This window comes from Planococcus citri, chromosome 4, assembly GCF_950023065.1.
Source record: "Planococcus citri chromosome 4, ihPlaCitr1.1, whole genome shotgun sequence".
NCBI classification, from domain to species: Eukaryota; Metazoa; Arthropoda; class Insecta; order Hemiptera; family Pseudococcidae; genus Planococcus; species Planococcus citri.
This window is the reverse complement of record NC_088680.1, coordinates 25,682,770-25,698,586: the sequence shown is the minus strand read 5'-3', so window position 1 is coordinate 25,698,586 and position 15,817 is coordinate 25,682,770. Positions and strand designations below refer to the sequence as shown.

General features: G+C 33.4%; 2 protein-coding genes across 4 annotated transcripts in view; one reads left to right on the top strand and one right to left on the bottom strand.

Annotated features, from left to right (window-relative positions):
• LOC135842966 (protein O-mannosyl-transferase TMTC2-like) overlaps window positions 1–15,817 on the top strand; it is a 533,307-nt gene that overhangs the window by 75,708 nt on the left and 441,782 nt on the right. The window lies entirely within an intron of this gene.
• LOC135842307 (luciferin sulfotransferase-like) overlaps window positions 1–15,817 on the bottom strand; it is a 70,858-nt gene that overhangs the window by 36,961 nt on the left and 18,080 nt on the right. Inside the window, exon 1 of one of the 3 annotated variants that reach the window (XM_065359700.1) lies at window positions 12,131–12,475. The exons of 1 other annotated variant lie outside the window; for it this stretch is intronic. The gene's annotated coding sequence lies outside the window, so the exon portion shown is untranslated. Of the gene's footprint in view, window positions 1–12,130; window positions 12,476–15,817 lie in introns of those variants that run through there. One more of the 3 variants, XM_065359701.1, reaches the window with a different exon arrangement.

The following is a 15,817-nucleotide window of genomic DNA, read 5'->3' as shown; positions in this document are numbered from 1 at the left end:
TGATTCGCCAAAAATGATTCAATTCGTTCGTGAATGATTCACCAATCACCAAAAATTATTCAATTCGTTCGTGAGTGATTCACCAAAAATTATGTAAATGAATCGATTCGTTCGCGAACGGGTCACTTATACAAATCAATTCGTTCGCGAATGATTCGCCAAAAATGATTCAATTCGTTCGTGAATGATTCACCAAAAATCAAATAAATGAATCGATTCGTTCGCGAACAGGTCACTTATACAAGTCAATTCGTTCGCGAATGATTCACCATCACTAACAGTTAATCAATTCGTTCGTGAATTGATTCACTAAAAATTGAATATTTCGTTCACGAATGATTCACCTAGAAATCAATCAATTTGTTCAATCCCCAATCGGTTGTGAGTGATTTAATTCGATTTGATTTACTTACTTCACTTGAAAACATATCAAACAATAGTTTCACAAAAACTGAATCAATCGTAAATTAATTGATCCGTTTGCGAATGATTCACCAGCAAATCAATAAATTTATTTAATCACCAATCGTTCGTATATGAATCGATTCGATTGTAAACAGATCATTAGCTATACAAATGTTTCAAAACAAGTGAATCAATTCGTTCGTAAAAGATTTTTATTTGAAGAAAAGTCGGTCTTCTCACGCGATTGCGTGAGTGTTTTTTCTTCAAATTGAGAAACGAAAAATTCTATATTTTTTTAATGCGAGAGAAAAATTGAAGGTTCTACGAAAAAAGATTTTTGCCGAGAAAGATTTCATTTTGAGATATTCCCAGCTGAAATTAGAAAGCCTAATTTTCTTGTTTTCATTTTTTGTAACTTTTCAAATGAGCCAGTTGAAAATGATTTTTGGAGGGAAAGGATTAGCTGATGTGGTGGAGTGGGAGAGAGTGTGCATGTTTCATTTTGAGAAAGTCTTTGCTTTTGATTTTGAGATTCGATTTTTTGTGAAAATATTTCGACAATTTTTATTGATTGGGTTGTTTTTAAGAAAGAATTTATGCTGACAAATATTTTGGATTAAATTTTTTTCAAGGTAAATAATCGTATTCTAGAGTAGACCTCCAATTTTCAAAAAATTTTTGTTTACCGAGTTAATAATTTCCATTTCAAAAAAATCAAAAATTATAAGTGAATAAAATTCAACCGGTGCAACATTTATTTTTTTTCTCGAAGCGGCTCATCTGAGTAATTTTTTTCAACGTCGTTTTTAAAAGGAAAAAAAAACAATTCGCGAATAGAAAATTTTTCACGAATTTTCAACTTTGGTAAACCCATCCTCATTTTCATTTCTGCGTCGAAAAAAAAACCAGCAAAATAATAAAGATTTTAAACTAAAAACAATACCGCTCGCTTCGTACTCAAAAATAGATTTCTCGTACAGCGTATAGCGTATATACTCGAGTGGGCAGAAACCTGATGGGGGAGGAAACTCGCAGCAACGATCTAATTTCAAACCAATTGTTCCGTGAAAGTTTTCAGTAAAAATATTAACAATACCGAGCGACGACTTCGACGAGCGACCCGACGTTGGGAAAAAGAAAAAGAGGAAGCTTTTTTAAATAGTAGGATTTCGTCGATGCGAAAAAATTGATGGTATTTATATGCATAAATACGTACGCGTTTTTCCATCATCCTCGTCATCGTCAGCATCGATGTAAAGGAACGTGCGGGGCGTGCGGATCACTTTGCGGTTTTTTTCTCTCTTCTCTCGCGATCGAATATTTTATCCTTAGATTGCCGGTTGGATTGCGGTGTTGCAATTTTCTTATGAATGAAAACATTAGTGTGAAGTGGAAAACAGCTAGCAGCAGGCAGAAGAGAAGGAAAAGTTGTGGAATGCTGACTGCTTATTGAAGCATGCATTCGGAATACGAATCGAGACTTATCATCTATAGTCAATCTTACTTTACTCGAAGTAATTTTGCTTGTTTTTCCGAGCGTTATATTTCCCCCTCGATTTTCTTATATACCAACGACTTGAAAAAATCCACATATTTTTATGTTAGAAGAAGCCGGCAAACTCTCGGGATATATTTTTGACATTCAGCCGACGATTTTTTTTTCTTTCTTACTTTATTCCTGCGTTTTATTTTACTTTTTTTACACTTTTTTTTTCTTTTTCGTCGTTGTAATCTTCTTAGCCACGTAGATTTTCGAGATTGTGGAAAATATTCGTCCGAATTTGCCACCTTTTTAATGTATACGGAAAGTGAAAGTTGTCGGAGGCTTGGTCTTCATCGTGGTTTGGGTTTTTGTGGGTATTTTTTATCAGATTAAGCGGCGGAGTGTGTGGTGGTGAATTTTATAGTGATGTGAAAAAATTTCGCATGCTAATTTACTCTCAATAAAGTTGATGGTCATATAATGCGTTTATCGAAAACCTTCTTGTATGCGAAGTTCAAAAAGTATGGGTAGTTTTGCTCAATTATATTAATTTATCTGTCGATTGATAATTTTGTGCTGAGACTTATAAATCATCAGTTGACGTGTAAATTGGTTTTTGAAAACTTGCACTATTCCAATGTTTTAAAGCAGAGTTGAGAAGAACGATTTTTTTTTCAACTTGCTGAAAGATTCCAATCTTAGTACATATGTTGAGGTTCTCCTTACGTTTGTGTAAATTTTACATGTTCATTCAAATTGAAAATGAAAATTTAGATTTTTTTTCACAATTTCATTAATATTTTGCCTCAATATTATCCTCTGGAAAATTGTTAACCGCGACGAGGAGCTCTTTTTATGACTAAAATGAACAAAACAATCTCATAAATAATGAGAATCACTAATGAAATTTTTTTCTCGAAAATTTCTGTTTTCACGTTGTTTTCAAATTCATAGCGAGAGTCTTCGTTATAGAATTTTGAAAGTTTATAGCAGTCTTGTAATTTTACTGCCGAAATAAGGCAAAATTTTCTCGAAAACTTTTTTGTCGATGGTTTTCTGTAGTTTGAAATTTTTTTGTCGGCGTTATTTTACGAGTAAATTTTCCACTGTGAAAGGATTATTGTTTTATTAACTTTTTTTCTCTTTTTTTGTTTCAGGTATGTTGAATGAATTTTCGTGGTTGTCAAATTTGTGAGTATTACGTCTACTTTTCTTATTCAATCAAACTTTCATGGACTGATGGGCTTATTTTAAGCTGATTTTCTTCTCTCCTTTCTCATCTAATACTCCAAGTTTTTTAAACAGTTATTGAACTCGCTCCAATTTTTCTACATATTTTTTTTTGTGAAAAAAAATATTACTCAACTTGAAGAATTCTCCAATTTTAAAAATAACGAACCACCCACAAATTCTGTTGTGTTGGAAACACCTCGTTTTATTCGATTTTTCTCGTGGTTTTCTGTTTTGAAATTTGTTGAAAATTCGTTCCTCGAGTTACTTTTAGCTTCTCATCTCGAGGGTTCACAGCGTCATTTTTTCCTTCTTGCGACCTTGATATAGGCTTTATTTACGAATATGCCGGGTAATTTAGTTGAAAAGTTGACTCTTTTTTCCAAAAATAACCACTTCGAATTTTTTTCTTTGAATTTCAACGTCTTTGATCCTCTTTAAAGAGGAAAAAATCTCCCTTACGATGATGTATTATGTATATTTAGACCTAATTTTATTCAGAAAAATATGTCTGTTCTTTTAAAAATAGACTAACCCTTTTCGACGTAGGTGTAGGTCTTCTAGTGTGACGTCGTTACACATACACACGCGTTCAAAAAATTGGCCAGCCGAGTCAGAATTATGCTGACTTTGCGAATACTTTGGTGGCTCGACCATGTGCATTTTACCGAGGTCTTCTAGTGTGACGTCGTTACACACGCGTTCAAAAAATTGGCCAGCCGAGTCAGAATTATGCTGACTTTGCAAATACTTTGGTGGCTCGACCATGTGCATTTTACCGTTAGATGGTATGCAGACGAGCGAGTAGAGCTGGTACGTTTTTTAATTGGTATCAGCTTTCTTGACTTATTGTATTTCCTCGAGATCCAATTTTTTTTTTGAGAAAAAAATCCGCCTTCGAGAGCGCCAAAGACGCCTGGCAAAACAATGATTCGATGAATGCGGAATAATACACGAGAGATAAGTTGTTGTTGGAAAGTATTATGCTCATCGCTACACGAGCCGGCGAATAAAGCTATATAAAAGATGATGGTACTTTTCGCAGTCGAAAAATAATTGAAAAAGGTAAATTATAATTCGGCGATATTTAAGCGCTCGTTAATTTTTCATTTCGCAGTTTAATTTCGCCGAGGTGGCGTTATAGCAGATACGAAAGAAAAATATCAATGTGCTGAATTGGGCGAGGAGGAGAAGGGCTGGTGTATAATTTCCAAAAGAATAGCTTTACTCATCCGTTATGAAAAGTTTTTATTGTTTGCGGTCTACGTTTTGCGGTTGAGAAATTGTGTGGCGTGAATTTTTCATCGGCGGAGGGATGGCAGGAGGGAGATTATCACCTTTTTGTATGATTCTAAATCATCGCTAATGTAGCTGCGAAAGGTCAACATTACAAAGGTGGTTCAAAAAGTAAGTTTCCCATTCTCGTTTTTTGGGGTTGGTTTGCACTGATCGCGCTGAAATTTCTACCACGGATCAGTGATACTGTGGTTAGTATTTGGTGAAAGTTTCGTTGGAATCGGTTGCGTTTTGCGTGTTTTATAGGTGCATAACCATTACGACGACGGACGAACCTCCGTCCAAGATGAAGCTGAGGGGTGTGATCAAGTTTTTTTACCCTTTGAGCAAATCTCCGATCGAATTTTTCCAAAAGGGAACACCATAAATGAAGTTTGATGCCTGGACAATTTGATGAAACTCCAAAAAGCAATTCGAAACAAATACCATGGCCTAAAAATTAGTGCTCCTTTTGGACAACGTTAAGCCTTATTTCGCCAACAAAATGCAGGGCATAATCAAAATTTTTAAATGGGAATTTGGTAAACGATTAACCACCCTGCCAACAGCCCCTCTGTTTCATTGTGTGATTTTTCAATTTTTGGTCACTCAAAATTGACTTTGAATGGAAAAAACGAAGAAATCTAACTTGTTGTGAATGAGTAAATAGTGCAAGTTGGACGGAACATTTTGGAACGCGCAATTTACAATCTTGTGCCACAGCAGAACAAATGCATCAATCCGTTAGGCGAATACACTGAAAGTTGCATTAAGACCTCCTCTTTCCAATGATGTATTTACTTTTTTATTTTGATGACATATTGTATGTTTTATGAGCATGGGAAACTTACTTTTTGAACCACCTTTGTATTATGTTTGATGGTAAATTATATACCCAAGATAATTCTTTTTTTTCTTCTTTGAAATTTTCAATGATTTCTGAAAGACGTGATAGGTGCTTTTCGGTTCAATATTCTACCTCTTTTTTTCTGTCCTTGTTCTCCTTTTCCTCGAAATAAAGCTGGAAGTTTATTTTTGCCCAAAAAATATTTTTTAAAGGAGGGAGAATCAGAGATGACATGAATAAAAAACCATCTTTAGAGATTTTCAGAATCTCATGAAATTCAGGCAAGAAAAAATTTTCGATGAAAATTTCTATTGATATGATAATTTGGCACATTACTCGTTTTTCTTGTGTTTTCCTTATTCTCGTTTCAGGGGAAAGAGGTCTGTTGCTTTTTTTTGTATTTTTTCAAGTTCTCAGACATTGACAAATTTTCACATAATTTTCACAAAATTCGAGGAGCGTCATTATTTAGGATGGTGATTCAAATTTCATAATTTGTAAAAAAAAATTAGACTTTTTTCTTGAAAATTTATTCTAGCAAAGATTTTACGAGTATTACCAGACTTTTCACTGTTATTCTTCATTTAATTAATAAGTACCTACATGAAAAATGCGTACCAAACTACCATTTTCTCTATGAAAAATGTGAATTTTCAAAAAATTTCGCCCTTGCTTCGCCTGGTCATTATGTTTTCCCTTTCAGGTTACTTTAGGTGTGATTTTAAAATGAGGCTTCTTGACTCAAATTTCAAAAATTCAAAAAAAGCCAAAAAAAATGAGTTTTCTCATGAAAATAACGTCGTTTTATTACTTGAATCTCTCACTTTCCAAAATTGTTGCCTCTCTGAGCTCAGGTTGACTTTCTTGTGTATTCCAGAATTTATATTTATTTTCTAAAAAATTCTTATTCCAATTTAAAAAATGTCAGAGCTGAAAAAAATAACTTATCACATCAAAAATGATCTTAAGTAATTTTTTGAATTATTAACATTTAATATTCGTAACGTTTTGCCCTCGCTTCGATCGCTCTTATAGTTTTCTTTTCTAAAATTATTCTAAAATTACTGTGTAAATTTAGAAAATGTCAAAGACTAGCAAAATCGACTTCCCAATGCTATTCAAGTTTTCGATTAGGTAACGAATTTTCAAAACCGCTTTCATTCGCTTCGCTGAGACCGTTTGTTTTCTTATTCAAAATTTAAATTTATAAAAAAATAATTTTCAAATTTGAAACATACCAATGCTAACAAAATCAACTTCATGACATCCAAAATTAATAATTTAATTGAGTTGGGTATTTATTTTTAGAATTTGTCTGAATTTTAGAGAGCTTTTTCCCTCGCTTCGTTCGGAGTTTTTGATGGCTTTGAAATTTAAAAATGCTACACCAGTATTCAAAGGTGACATTCTCTGAATGACACCAAAACAGTTGGAAAAGGTTATTGGGGTGGGGGGGGGGAGCTGAAAAAATATTTTTTAAACAATATTTTTTTTTTTTTTTTTGGGTGTTTGTAATTACTTGATTATTACACCCGTCGTATGAGATTTAAATCGAGTTGGTAAGGTCAAGTTTTTTAATTAGGTCTAAGAATTTTTTAATTTCGGAAGGGTCGTCTGGTATGAATAGGGATCTTTCATCTATTTGTAGGGACAGTCTGTGCTGATGTAAGGAGGGACATTGAAATAGTAAGTGTTGGACAGATATAAGTTCTGAGAGGCAGAATTGACATGTGGGTTTTGGGGCCTTTTCATAGAGGTGATTATGTGTGATTTTTGTGTGGCCAATTCTCAGTCTGGTTATAATGATTTCTTCAAGTCTGTTTAAGTGGGAGAGGTTTTTCCAAGGATGGACTAATTTTTTATGTTGAAAGAGCTTGTTTGTGGTTTGGAGGGACCAAAAGTTTTGCCATTTCTTAAGTGTGCTTTGGGTGAAGATAGATTTGAGGTCGTCAGCTGTGATAAATATAAGGGGAGAAAGGATGGTGGCAGATTTTGCATTAATATCTACAATTTCATTTCCTAAGATTCCAACGTGGCTGGGTACATACATAAACTGTATGAAGAAGTTTGAATTTTGTAAGTCAAATAGAGTTTTATGAATATTTTGAATTAGAAGGTGATCGGAAAAAAGATTTTGGATAGCAGTTAGTGAGCTGAGGGAATCACTTTGAATTAAGAAGGACTTATCTTCTGATTCATAAGTGAGTATGTCACAGTTTTAAACAATTTATTGGATAGAAAGTGAAAAATTGTCGCTGGCATTTCACATTTCCAGATAAAAATATTTCAATTGAAGCAAACTTTCACTTTCAAATTTTTCTAAATTAGAATTTGAAAAAAAAAAATGTAATTTGAGCTTCTTTTTGATTATTGAGGTGGGAGGAGGTAGAGAGGTTCAAATTTTGGTATCATCTGTCAAACAAAGAAACACAAATTTAACCTGTTCTTTCCATTTCTGGTCCTACTGCATGAAAATTTCACAGATATAATGAATTTTTTCAATGTTCAAAAAAGGAAGGATTTTGCATTTTGTTTACCATCAATACCATCATCCATAGTACCTCTTGCTAACTTGAAATGTGGTAAAAAATTCCAAACGAATAGCAACAGATTCGTTGTAATTTTCGTTGGATCGGTATTAAGTATGTATTTATGAAGATAAAGTTAACGAATGATGTGAAAATATTGGAAAACAGTACAGGAGACGTGCAACGTGCACCGTACACATGAAGGGAAGTTTTCTCGTTCTCGATGTTTTTTTTTTCTTTCATCGTATAACTTTGGCCTCATGCTCTGTGTGTTTTTTCCACCGGACCCGAACATGTTTGTAACTCCGCGAAAACGAAAATATTCCACACACGAAAGTGCCGCTAATATTTACTGCCAGGGCTCTCGACTAAATACTAAATAAACACGATTTACTTCCAGGTCGTTAATTTTTGCTGCACTTTTTATTTCAGTTAGTTCGACGGAATACAAATACTTATACTCGTAAATGTATGTACGTTACGTACCTAGCTAACCGACGTACCACGTATATGAGTTTTAGATAGAAAGACAGGGGTAGGGGTAGAGAGGAGCTCGAGATAGTTATTTACGTTGAAGTTGGTATTATAGGCCAGGTAGGGCATACACAAAAAAAAAGGGTAAAGGAAATGATCGATAGTACACGAAATAAATATAGTGCAGGAGTAGTTCTATATTCACGTAGTATTATAACATCATACAGACTAATTTTCATTTCGCAGTTAATTAACTACACGTTATAGTATGTATACGTAATTATGTCGGAGATTTTCTTCGGCTCCCATCTCTCTCTTTCTTCATCTATCGCTGATTCTACGAGTATTTTCTCTTATATGTAGTACTAAACAACCTATATGAAAAGTTTTCTCTCACCAAGAGGGTGTTTTTTGCTTCGTACGAGTATTAAAAAGCGTCTGGTGTATAGCATCGTAGACGTGGTGTATTGGATTAGGGTGTAAACGTAGCATAATATGGGAAAGTCTGCGATGCTTAACACACAAATCAGACCTCAGTTATGATTTCCATTTCGTTAAAGGGGTAGAATTACCTACGTCAGAGGAGTCTGTATACGATTCCTTATGGCTTGATAGGTGTAACGAGTGTGAAAGCTGTGTAGGCTCAAGAAAGCGAAGTGTTACTTTTATGTTATGTTTTAAATTACATTTACGCGAACTCGACTGGCACAGACGCGCGTGTTTATTGAAAAACTTTCGTAGCTTTTCAAATATGCTCGAGGTGAATGTGGAATTTTACGCGGGAATTAATGCTAAACTTACTAGGTCAAGAGAGGGTGAGAAAGTGGGTGAAATTTCGTGGGGTTTTGATGAGTTAATTATACAACGAAAGCCAAGGAGTAGTGAAAAGATTGTGTTATGAATTATTATTGAGATTAGGGAGGGGAAAGGCGAACGACTGTATGAAAGAAATAAAATTAAAGATCACCCAAGCCTAGAAAAAGGGTCATTTTTCTAAATGAAAAATTCAAAGATTTTCTGAATTATTTTTGCTAAAAATTGTTCATGTTTTTTTGGTCAATTAAAATTATTTAATGAGAGAATTGAAAAAAAAAATGAAAATTTCAGCAGCCAAAATTCTTTTAATATTAAATTATTTGCGGGCTTTGGAAACAATTTTTTGTGATTTTTTTTGCTCCCACTTAATTTTTATTTTTATGAAAAAAAAGAAACAGAAAATTTTAGCCCTCTTCCCTTCTAAAAAATGAGTCGTTTTGAGAGTCTCCACTTCATTGAGAATGTAATGAAGAATATATGTAGGTTGAAAATCCTCATTTTTTGTGCCAGAATTCTTATAAAATTAGTCCCTTTTAAAAAAACTATATATTTTCTAGTTCTCAGAGTGATGTTGCCTGCCTGCCTCCTCTCTCTAGAAATGAGCCCTCTTGTTGATTAATATTTAAAAAATGAAATTAATGTAATCTATGCGTCATAAAGCTATGTTGGATTCCCTGTTGTATTTAGCGTCCTACAAAGTTGTAAAAAAACAGAAAAAACTTGAATGGGGGAGGGACTTTTTTTCCAAACTTTTAATTTCTGTGTCCGAATCACCGATCTAATCAATAATCTCCGTTTCACCTTATTTTCGATCTCTGGATTCCTCTGAAGTCTGAATAAGCACTTGTTTCCTAAGCAATGTTGTCCTCCAGTTTCTATTTTAAAGCAATCAAAAAATTTATTCCCTTGAAAGTTGAAAAAGTGTGAAAAATCATTCTGTTTTTCTAGAAAATTTTTGAAAAATATTTACTCACTTTTCATGTATTTTATTTTTTCTTCCATTTTTTCAACTTTGGGCTATAAATCAATTTGTTTGAAAGACTTGGGAAGGTTTCCTTATGAAAGGTTTTTTTAAAGTAAGTAATTTTGGAGCTAAAATTGAGAATTTTTAAAGATTTATTTTTCTGAATTTTTTTTGACTTTTTTTCAACTTGGAGAAAAACGAATCCCAGGTACCATGTTTTTGGGCCTGAAGGAAATTTTAAAAATGAAGAATGATCAACAATTTCCGGGGTGGAATTGCAAAAAAGGAAATTTCAAAAAAAGTTTTCAGGTAGAACTTGATTTTTTCAACTTGATTAGCAACCTATTGTTTTTGAAATTTTCATACTTTTTATGGAATTTTTCGAATTTTTAAAATGAAAAAAAGCGAATCTTGAAAATTTGCATGTTTTTTTTTTACCAAAAAAGCCATTATTTTAAAAAAGTTTTCAGATAGAACTTGATTTTTGTTTTTGGAATTTTCATCGTTTTTTTTTTTAAATTTCGAATTTTTGAAATAAAGAGAGGCGAATTCGAATAATTATTCAAAGGTAATCATTGATGATTTGAATGAATGATTGAATGAATGAATGGACGATTGAATGGTACTGGCCCTGAGATGTTGATGACCTGTAAATGATTATTTGTAATCTTATCAGGCTATTCTTAATCGCGCATGGTAAAGTACCTTGTTGCGAGATTACCTATTCAAACTCTTCTTCATCGAATAATGAGCCGACCGAGTCATTTTATTTTAAATGAATAATTGGAAACTTTTTGAAGATCAAAAGTTTTCTTATCGGTGCAATTTTTATCGTCCAATTTCAATATTTTAGTTTCAAGTAGGTACGTAGCCTACGTACCTCTACCTACAAGGCGTCTAATTTCACAGTCTCGGTTCTAGTTTTTTTTTTTCCATTGTTCGTACAATCCCTTGGTAGGTTTGCTTGAAAACCCGAGAATTTCTCGAAGAATTAAAAAAAATGAATTTGAGATTTCTAAGACGGTTGTATTTTTATCATTACTCCTCCACGAGACAATTTTTTGAATAATTTAAACCATTTTTTCCCCTTCGTTTGTCCATGAAAACTACTTCTTCTCTTCTCGGTGTGTCTGCTCGTCCCTAAAGCTTGATAAATATATTATAATTTTTTGCCATCGTCATTTCATCAACATTCGTAAGGACAAGTACATTGCATATTCCCCGATGACTGCGAGAAATCCAATTCCATTTTTTAATAACGTGTTTTTCATGGCATCGTTAAAATTTCTCGAAAACTTGAACCACGTCGATAATGAAGTGAAGTGGCACGAGTAGAGTTGTCAAAATATCGAAAATTATCGATAACTATCGATATTTCAGCTATCGATAAGTTATCGATAACTTTTCACGTTATCGACCTTGTAAGGTCGATAACGTAAAAAAATTTTATGCAGATAAAGCCTGAAAAATTGGCGAAAAACCAGCGTTGCCAGATGCTGAGGCACTGAAATCGCCCATTTTCTCGCCTCAAAGCGCCAAAAAACGCCAAAAATGAAGAAATTTAACCGCCGACACATAAATTTGGCGTTTTTAAGCCCAGTTTCCGCAATTACGCCCAATCTGGCAACACTGGAAGCGTTATTGATAAACTATCGATAAACTATCGATAGTTTTGCCAAACTATCGATAGTTTATCGATAGTTCATTTTTCCGATATTTGACAACTCTAGGCACGAGAGAAAATCCGTTGGTAGAAAAATGCAGAATGGAAGAGCAGGGGGGGAGTAAGAAACTTGAAAACAAAAATTTTTAGAATGGTATCACGTGTGCTGAAATTTTAGTGGAGTGAAAAAAAATTAACGAAGTTGCGACTATAAAATAAAGTCTGGTGAAAATGCATGATTCTGGACACATAGAACAAAAGTATAGTGGGTGTTTTTCGCAATTAATTTCTTTAAATTTTACGAATTTATGTGTCGAGCTGTTTTTTGAAATTTATGAAAAATGAATGTTTTAAAAGATAGGATGGAAAAGGAAAGTTAAGGGGTAATTTATGGTCTTTATACTCCTGCTTTCATATTCATAATGTACAAATACGGTCTACTTACTTACGTTGGGTTTTCGGAAAAATATATACGATCAAGTACGAGTGTTCTTCGAAGTTATATGGTACTCGAAGTAGCAAGCAAAGCCTGGTTCGTAGCTGTATGCGCCCAAATAATAAAATTGTTTAATCAATTGTTGGAGAATTAATTTTCGTTGTTTAATTAAAAAACTTTCACACGGTGTAACGATAAAAGCGCCACTATACACGCGCGATACGAATTAAGAAAAACAATTAGAGAAAATTTCTCGTTCCAAACACGTATACCATGAGTACACTTTGTTGTATTTGTTTGCACTCGGTATAGGTAGTACCAGTAGGCATATACTTGTACAGACTAGTGATTGTGTTGGCTTGGTTTGTTGTAGTTTTACCCCCCTTCGAACTGTGGAAGGAGGAATAGACGTTCAGTCGAAACGTCAATACTGCGTAATTAACGCTTCGAACTAATTGACTTTTGAACTTGGCGATGATTTGATAATAATATTCGTTTGTTTAAGTTCTCGCGTGTGTGTTAGTAGAAGAGGCGGCGAAGGGAAGATGTTGGAATTAAATTTTTGAAATCGATGCGGCTGCAGACGGTTCGCGTCGCGCCGGCAGGCAAAATTACCTTTTTATATAGAGATATGGCAAACGAAGAGCCGGATCGAGCCGCAGCCGTACGCGAGCTACAGATTCATTTACGAATAGAATTAAATTCCTATTGTGTATGTATGGTTGGTGCGGATTTGCATAAGTCGCGCCCGAAAGCCAAAGAGTGGTAGATGAACGAGGTGTGTGGTACGTGGTACGCGGTGGTGGTACTTTATGGCACTGATGCTCTGTATACGTATGTATATGAACGAGTTTAAAGTACATTTATATGTATGGTATGGTATATGGCAAATATGGCACATGTGTGCTTTGAAAATAGTCTCGTCGTAGATGCGAATATACGAGTACTAAAGCGGATAGTTTTACGGAATTCGTGTACAGTGTATAGCTTCATTTTGGAAAATACCAGCCATCCAATGGTGTAGGCGAAGACGACGAGACGGTTTTAGTCGAGGCAAATTAGCGTGAATATAGATACTCGTAGAGCTGCTAAATGAAGAAATGTCTGCGGAAGGTTTTTCGATTTTTGTAGACGAAGATGCAAATAGCGGGAACCTACGTACCCTATTCAACGAATTGAGTCAGGTGTTTGCGTAGAATCCTTCAATTTTGCCCATTCCATGCCAGATCGGCGGATTATATTGTACGATGGGTTTTCGATTTTTTTCAAAATCAGATCATGTGTAGAGGTCATCAAACGATGACGAATGATGCAAACCGTACATTTTTTCGATTCTTTTTGGCAGAACTGTGGAGCTTTAAAGTTCTCCAAAATGACCGAAAATGGAAAATTTCAGTTGCAAATTGCTCCGGTTATGCGTGGTTTGGAATTTTGAACTTTTTTTTCAAATTGTCGTACTTTGAGAGGGTAATTGACAAATGATGTCAAAATCAGTGTTGCCACTTTCAAAAACCTAAAAAAATCGATTTAAAAACTTATAATTTGAGTATAACCACGATCGATGTCCACGATTTAAAATTCTGAAACATTCTCAGTTTTAGTCCTTTTTATGTAGAATAACGTATCAAAAAATTGGATGAACATTTTTTTTCATTTTCAAGAAAATAAAAGTACAATTTTGTACAAGTTTGGCACTTATTGCAAAAATACCATTAGAAATCTAAAAAATGAAAATTTTTGCATTTTTGAGATGTTTTACCAATGTGTAGAAGAAAAAGTGAAAAAAATCCCCCTCCCCCCAATTTGTCAACGAATTGACGAGAAATACAATTTTTCGTATAGCAAAAAAATACCAAAAAGTAATTAAAGTACAGCGAAGTATGAAAGAAATGAAGCAACAACTCTGTTCAAAACATCGTTAAAATGACAAATGTTTTGAGCATTAAAATCTCTAAAAATTAACAAAAAGTGATGAAATTTCAACAAAAAAAAAATGCAAAATTTCATGGAAAATACATAAAGCAAGAAAATCAATAAAAATACAAAAGAATTGATCTGATTTTTATAGGTAAATGTTTCAACAAAAAAAAAAAACTTAACTACGTGAAAAAAAAGTTGCAATCATGTTGAAATGATATACGAGTAAAAACTCAGAAAAACTATGAAAATCAATCAAAATTACGAAAAAAATGATGAAATAGTGAAATTTTTCAAAAATTGCGTGGATTATCGAAAAGTGAGTAAATATTTGGGATTTTGGGACAAAAGCTAATGATAGGAATTCGTTGTGAGCTTTGGAAAAAAATTTCATGAAAACGGATGTTTTTTTTCAGTTTAGTTTCAGGGTTCAGTTGAAGATTTTAAAAGTTTTGGTTCCATTTTACATATGGTTTCAGTTTCGGTCCAAAACTAAGTGAGTTTTTTGGTCTTTTGGTTCGGCCTTCCGACCCTGTTTTTGGAGGGGTAGAGAACAGGAAAGAAGGAGAAGGGTAGATTACGAGTGGAGTTGATGTGGAATGAAATTGTACTTTGAAATAACGAAAAAGGTAGAAAAAAGCACTAATTCTCGTGTTGGATTTCAGTGAGATTCCTTGGAAATGCAGTTTTTGTCTTTGCTTATAATGTCCAAAAATTCATTTTTCAAGTTTGAAATTTGTTGTCAAAAGTTCAATTCTGAAATTGGCTGTTATCTATGTAAATTGTAAAAAAGCTTCTATCGATTCTTCAATTTTTTCATGCACTTTCACAATTCATTTAATCTTTCATTTAAAGAGGCGGTTCCTTATTTTTATAGTGTGTGTTGCACATTGTTGGTCTCAGTCTGAGAGAATTCGTGGTAATCGAATGAATTACTCGTATTTGTTGTTGATTTCAAATTAATTTTTTTGGTCGCATTTTGATTAATTTTTTCAAAGTGATTTTTAAAATTGCAATTTTTTAAATTTTAGAATGTTTTTGTGATTAAAAATTTTTTTTTCGTGGAGATTTGAAATTCATTTTGTGAATAAGCAGATTCATATTTTTTTTTGTAATGACTTGATATTAATTTTTTGCAGCAAGTGTTGTAAATTTTGTTGGTGATTTTTAAAACTAAATTGTTCTGTGGTGATTTAAAATCAGCGTAGAGTTTTTTTGTGGTGGTATTAATTTTTCTTTTTTGATGTCAAATGAATGGTTCATTGATGATTTCAAATAGAATTTTTCAATATTGATTTCTACTGAATCTTGTTAAATAAATTTTTCAAGTCTGAAACAGACATAAATTGCCAAACTAGTATGTGTCTCCGGTGACGAAATTTTCCATGATTATGGTCTCTCTTTGGTCAAAGGAAAAATTATTTCATATGAAATTATACGGAAATTATGCACTTTGAACGTGGTTATTTTTCCATCAAATATTTTCTCCGGAGGCTAAGTTTTATTTGGGTACCGAAATGTGTGTTTTTTGTTTGATAACGCGAGTGAATAAAGGTAATTGCATGTTTTGATTAAGGTAATCAACTTTTTTGAACAAACAAACGATTACGATGCGAACATTGGGAGATACTTCTCAGCAAATACATTTTAATCCTAGCAAATTACCTCTAAAATGAGAAAGTTACCGTATCTCCAGGTAGGAAAAAAAACTTTTATTTGTGGGAAAAAATGTTCTTAAAATTGGAGTTTTCGATGTTTTTGATTTTTCAGAAAATTATA